We start from the raw sequence: 7,318 nt of genomic DNA on the forward strand, positions 1-7,318 counted from the left end.
AACATATGTCAGAATACCTAAACTTAAGATATAAATTGGTTTGATCTTTTTTTTTGTCGACATTGGTTTGATTTAAATAGTTGGATAGAGAATTAATAATTATTTTATTTTTTTGGTGTTTTGAGTATACTTTAATGAATGACTTTAGATATTTACATATGACTATTTATGTATATTATCAATTATTTAAACCAACTTAAAAGTACCATATATATTCTGGATGTTTTTAAAATCATTAAATCTAATATATATATATATATATATAAATCTATTTCGAATACATTCGGATATTTGAAATACTTCGATTCAGATCGGATTCGGTTTTAGTTCTCTAAATACCAAAATTTTGAATAACTTAGATATTTAATCAATTTCGGTTCGGATTTGGTACTTCTTTTTGGATCTGGATCAGTTCAATTTTTTGGATTCGGGTTTTTTGTCCAACTCTAATATTAACATAGAAAACAAATAGTAACATATTTATAGAAAATATACCCGGACGGACGTGCGGGTCAAAATCTAGTAATTAGTTATTTTTCAAATATATTTATATGATGTTGGTTTCCATTTGGATTCATATATTCATTTGGATTCAGGTACCCATTTAGATTCGGTTTGGATCTATACAGATTTAGAATTTTTGAGTTTCAAGATTTCAACCATATTAATGTAGTTATAAATTTTGGTCGAGGTTCAGTTCAAACCCTTCTATGCTTGATTCATGTTCAGATAAGCCGTTTAAAATTCATATATTTTTTAATTTTCTCAAAGTCTAAAACTAAAATTCATGTCATAAGACCTCTAATCACGTACATGTGCTTGGATATTCCTAGTATGTGCAATTAAATCGAATCTATCAAAAAAAATTATCCATAAAGAAATTCAAAATAATGGTGAATCGCGTAGAAGATACTATGAAAAATTATTGATTAAAGATTGTTAATAGAAAAATTTGTATATGATTTATAGTTTGTTAATTGCATACCTAGAAATTTGTATATGATTTTGTAAAAAAGAACAAATTCTGTAAAGAACAAATTCTGTAAATTGATAATTTTATTCTTTAGGGGTAACATACATATACGCAACGTTGGAGAAATCCATAGACGTAACCCTTGTTCGAAAACGCGTTCTAGGCGGCGGTATATTCCCCGGAAACGCGTGAAACGGTGACCCACCGCAGCGATTTGCTCCAATTCGGTTGTTCATCGGAAAAAAATAAAAAGTCCAATGTTTTGTTGATTTATTGTTCGTAATGGCATGTTAGGTTATAGATCTACTCAATTTGCGTTACAGTGAACGATATTAATGAGAACAAAGATGAAATCGCAAGAAAAAAAAATAAAACGGCAGCCAAAAAAACGCAGGGCCTTAGGTTGAAGATGGAGACAGTTTTGTCTTTTCCCATTTCATTTAACCTAGCAGTGAAAAAAACAAAAAAAGGCAACACTGAGAATTGAACCCTGGTTGATTGAAACTTATAGAAGGGAGCAGACCACTAGACCACAACTAATCTTCGTGGTTCACAGACATATTTTCAATATAACTCTTCTGTTTTGATAGATGCCCTAAAATTAATCCCCGATTAATCTTCGATTAGTCTCCGAGTTTTTCATTAATCGCTAGGCGCTACGCGTGCGCTCGGGGATATCCAGATCCAAATATTTTTCTAAAAAATTAAAATTAAAACTAGCTAATTAACCATTTATATAATCTATTTAAAATAATTTTAAAAAATAAAATTGAAAAATTATTGAAATTTAATAAAACTAAAAGTTTGGTTATTTTATATATAAACTATATATGGTATACATATATAAATATAATTATATTTTAAATATTTTAAATATATAATAGGTCCGGATCCGGATACCCGGACCTAAAATTTCACTACCCGAATCCGTATAAACACTACCCGGATCAGGACTCCCCCAATATCCATTTTTCGAACCAGATTGGAGCGGATACCAGATCAGATTGCGGATCCGGATTTTAAGTTTCAGGCCTATCTATAAGTATAAATATACAAATTTTTATATTATGTCTAACATATATGAATGTGCAAACAATACAAATAATATTTGATGTCATTTTTCTTTAACTAATATCTAGATTTGATTTGATTTTTCATGTGTTTAAAGGTTATAAAATGAAAGCATTGGTTCGAATCAAAACTGTCTAAAATTCATATAACATGAAACCAAACAATAATAATAGTTTTGTGTTTGTCACAAAAAAAAAATCAAAAATCGTAATCATTTAACCAAACAAAAAAAAATAAATATGGACTTTGAATTGTAATTATATTTTACGAGATTAAAAACAACGAAAACAACAACCTAATACCGAACTAATATCTAGACTAAACAGATCTACTGACTTATATCTTAAAAATAACGAAATTAATTATCTCATTCCGTGCAAGGTACGGGTTATTACCTAGTGTTCTAATTATATAAGTACCACTTTTTTTTAATGCTGTTAAAATTTCAACGCCGTCAAATATTTATGGAAATGAAATAGACCACAAAATATTGATTGAACTTTTTCAAGATTCATTGTCAAATCAAGAGACTTGCGGAATGTTGGAAGACTTATTCTTGGGTTCACCCCTAGAGTGAATTCTAGAGGTTCACCCAACCAATAGGAATCACACATTTCACAATTGATATCTTTTAAATAAGGAAATAAAATATTATCAAGTTATATTATGTTTTTAAAATAAAAATGTTAAAAATAAATAAAAATAGTAATATATGCAAAAAGTTAAAAATATTTTAAATCCGTCATCAAAACACTAAGCCTAAACTCTAAAATTTAAATTAAAAACATTAAACATTAAATCTTAAAAATACCAAATCCTTAATCCTAAAAAAAAGTTTAGGATTTACCCAAAGGTTTAGGGTTTAGAGTTTAGGATTTAGAGTTTAATATTTCGATGACGGCGTTAAAATATATATATATTTTTGCATATACTAGAGTTTAGGATTTAGAGTTTAAGATTATCCAAGGGTTTAGCATATACCCAAGGGTTTAGGGTATACCCAAGGGTTTAGGGTATACCCAAGGGTTTAGGGTATATCCAAGAGTTTAGGGTTTATGATTTAGAGTTTAGGGTTTATTTTATTCTTTGAAAATGTTAAAATATATTTTTTAAATTACTTTTTGTAACTACTACTATTTATATTTGTTTTTATTTTATTTATTTTAAAACATAAAATAACTTGACAATATTTTGTTTCCTTATTTAAAAGATATCAATTGTGAAATGAGTGATTTCTATTGGTTGGGTGAAACTCTATGTTCACTCTAGGGGTGAACCCAAGAATAACTCATTTTTCAATTAAGCTCAAGACAAACATTGACTTGTTGACTAGTCTCACTCCTTCACAAACTTGTAACAGTTTATGAACCACTCAAGCTCCTAATCCCTATATGATTTGCTTTTCTTATTCGGACGTACAAAATTTTCTCTTGCTAAAAGTTCTCTATGTATGTTAACTGACCACAAAAATGCCAACGTCCTCTTCATACTTTAGAGGAAAACTATAGACCTAAACATCCACCTAATGGAAACTATCCATATACAATTCTTCAGCGAATAAACCAATATTCCTTATCTCACAAGATCGATTGCTTCTTCTCCAATACTTCTTTTAAACAGACTTTTCAGTAAATCTTCCTTTTATGCTCCTATCTTGACTCACACACCACTCGAATCCTCATCTCGTATCATAGTTCATGTCGCACTTCATGAAAAACTTCAGTTCCGTCTTGACCATACATCTTCAGTTTAGTTTCAACAACTACTTCTGTTCGGTTCCGAATGAGTGTAATTACTGATCCTAGCCATGGCTTTCTTACATCTAGTATTTAGAGAGGGTTACTTATATAATACAAGAGTTTCAAGATAACCCTTACGTTGTGCCCAAAGTGGATATATAGATGTCATTTTGTGATACGGGAATGGGAGTACAAGAAGCTAATTTAGATTAAAAAAAATGTGTTTGTTGCAGTCTCTACATCCGTGACCGCGAAGTCATGATCTCAATTTCTATTATTATTGAGAAGGGTTTGTAGATGGCTCTACTTTTACCTTTTTGGGTTAGTCTTTGGTGCGGAGACCTATCACTGAATCAATACCCACAATTATAGAGTACAAGAATCTTTTAGTTGTTACCAACAAGTTGGTTTGATTCTTCACTTGCCTTAGGGACCATAACTTTTTTTTTTATCAACATATAGGGACCATATATATTCCAACATTCCGCAAGTCTCTTGATTTGACAATGAATCTTGAAAAAGTTCAATCAATATTTTGTGGTCTATTTCATTTCCATAAATATTTGACGGCGTTGAAATTTTAACAGCTTTAAAAAAAGTGGTACTTATATAACTAGAACACTAGGTAATAACCCGTGCCTTGCACGGAATGAGATAATTAATTTCGTTATTTTTAAGATATAAGTCAGTAGATCTGTTTAGTCTAGATATTAGTTCGGTATTAGGTTGTTGTTTTCGTTGTTTTTAATCTCGTAAAATATAATTATAATTCAAAGTCCATATTTATTTTGTTTTGTTTGGTTAAATGATTATGATTTTTGATTTTTTTTGTGACAAACACAAAACTATTATTATTGTTTGGTTTCATGTTATATGAATTTTAGACAGTTTTGATTCGAACCAATGCTTTCATTTTATAACCTTTAAACACATGAAAAATCAAATCAAATCTAGATATTAGTTGAAGAAAAATGACATCAAATATTATTTGTATTGTTTGCACATTCATATATGTTAGACATAATATAAAAATTTGTATATTTATACTTATAGATAGGCCTGAAACTTAAAATCCGGATCCGCAATCTGATCTGGTATCCGCTCCAATCTGGTTCGAAAAATGGATATTGGGGGGAGTCCTGATCCGGGTAGTGTTTATACGGATTCGGGTAGTGAAATTTTAGGTCCGGGTATCCGGATCCAGACCTATTATATATTTAAAATATTTAAAATATAATTATATTTATATATGTATACCATATATAGTTTATATATAAAATAACCAAACTTTTAGTTTTATTAAATTTCAATAATTTTTCAATTTTATTTTTTAAAATTATTTTAAATAGATTATATAAATGGTTAATTAGCTAGTTTTAATTTAATTTTTAATTTTAATTTTTTAGAAAAATATTTGGATCTGGATATCCCCGGATATTCAGATTTTAGTCTGGATATACGGAAGACCCGAATCGGATCTGAGTAACAATCTCAAGGATCCAATGGATCCAGATCTGGATCCGGTTATCCTAATATACTCCTGATACCTGATCCGCTCCACTTCTACTTATGGATTAATTTTAAAATATTTTTTTTATAATTTATAGAAAACTTGGTAACCAAGCAAATATAAGTTAGTTAGATTTAATGCATTTACAAAAGTTTATCTTGAAAAAATCAAATTGTTGGTCAAAACTATAGTGACCAAGTTTTCTATTAATTTTGTAAATAAAAAGTCTTCCTACACTGTGTTGTGTGGGTCAATAGAACACATGTAAGTTGTAAGATATAAGCCATGGGTGGATTAAGTTATAACTTTTCAGTTAACACAAATCGTAAAAAACACACATATATATATATATATATATTTATAATATAATCTGTTCGGCCAGCAAGAGAATGCAGTACGACTCTTTTATATCGTTGAAGATTTCCACATCAGTCCTGCATGATCCGAGAACGATAATATGAAAAACACGTTTAAATTTTCAGTTATCTCACCCATTAAAAATTTTCAACCATGTTATCTTTCCTAATGGGGGTTGGGGTCTTTCAACGACAATAAAAGGATCTCTAATATTATCTTCAACACAGATAGAGAAATCTTCAACCTTGTTTACCCGAGTTATTTCATAATGAACACATATATATAATCTCTTCAGCCAGCAACATAACGGTGTATGATCTGAACTCAAATCTTTCCACGAGTCGTGCATGTTCTTATCAACATCTGCAGGAATAATATATAACGTGAAGGCTTTGCTATGATTATCACGTGATGCTATGATTATAACCCGTACGTTCTTCAAGTTTTTGTCAGGCTATGAAGATTGCGTGATGCTATGATCCATGTATTGCTTTTTTTCTCAACGCTGAAAGTTTATTAAGCTACCAAGGCAAAGGATCCCATAAAGTATAAAAACCAAACAAACGAATTAAACACACCAATAGGCATGTAAAAAAAAACATAACTCCATGAGATAGAGAAAGGCTAGAGAAACATGATAATGCAGCACATAGTTACCAACTCTTTTACTTCTGATAGAAGTAAGAAGAGTATGTGCTCTATCAAGATGATGTGTGTGTGAGGTTACTGCTTCAGCCGAGATCAAGGTGGTAAGCAACGCAGGACCGTTATTGGCAATGTAGGATTTACAACGATGCTCATTCGTGACACTTGCTACAATCTTCATATCAATAGTGTTTCTTCACGAGAGAGCATACTCCAAGGACCACGACTGGAGTCTACAAACCGTAGCTGAGATTAAGTGGACCAGCTCATTTGTTTCCATCGAAGGGCTTGGATCCAGAATTTGAGTTCTAGCTCATTTGTTTCCATATGCATGGAGCACATACAATCAAATCTTTCGTTTTCTTTCATCTAACCAATATACAATCAAGTAAATTTTTAATATGAAGGACAAAAAAGTTCTGTAGTATATATATATTCCTCTAACGTCAAAGCTATTTGTTTCTTGTCGTTTAACATCAAAGCTATGAAAAAAAAATGTCAAGAGAAACTGTTCGAGCATGAAAAAAAAAATTGTTAAGTTTTTTGTCATTGAAGCAAATAAGGAAAGAAAGCTAAGCATTAAATGATCCGTTTTTCTTAAAATCGCTCACAGAGTGACACGTGGAATGGAGCATTCTCATGCATTCTCACGAAAACCGTTTAAAGAAAACCTTAAAAATGCTTCTCTTTTAATATATAGGGGATAGTAAGTAGTAACATACCAATAACCCAAAGTTTACTAGGACAAAACTGAAAACGAAGCATGCATTACCAAATGCTAATCTAAAGACTGGGGAAAGACGATGATATATAATTCGACATTATTTAAATAACGTAATTGATATATATGTGCAACTATTAAAATTTAAGAATAAAAATGTCAAGATAAACTTAATTAAATCACTCGATCTACCACTTTATCTACGGTCGCCCTATAAAACGGGTTATGAATGTACTTACTCACTAACTCACTCTCATTCTAAAAGTAAACTAGATAAATCATCTGGAAAATTGGCACAAGCG

Source organism: Raphanus sativus, chromosome 6 (genome assembly GCF_000801105.2).
Source record: "Raphanus sativus cultivar WK10039 chromosome 6, ASM80110v3, whole genome shotgun sequence".
Taxonomy (NCBI): Eukaryota; Viridiplantae; Streptophyta; class Magnoliopsida; order Brassicales; family Brassicaceae; genus Raphanus; species Raphanus sativus.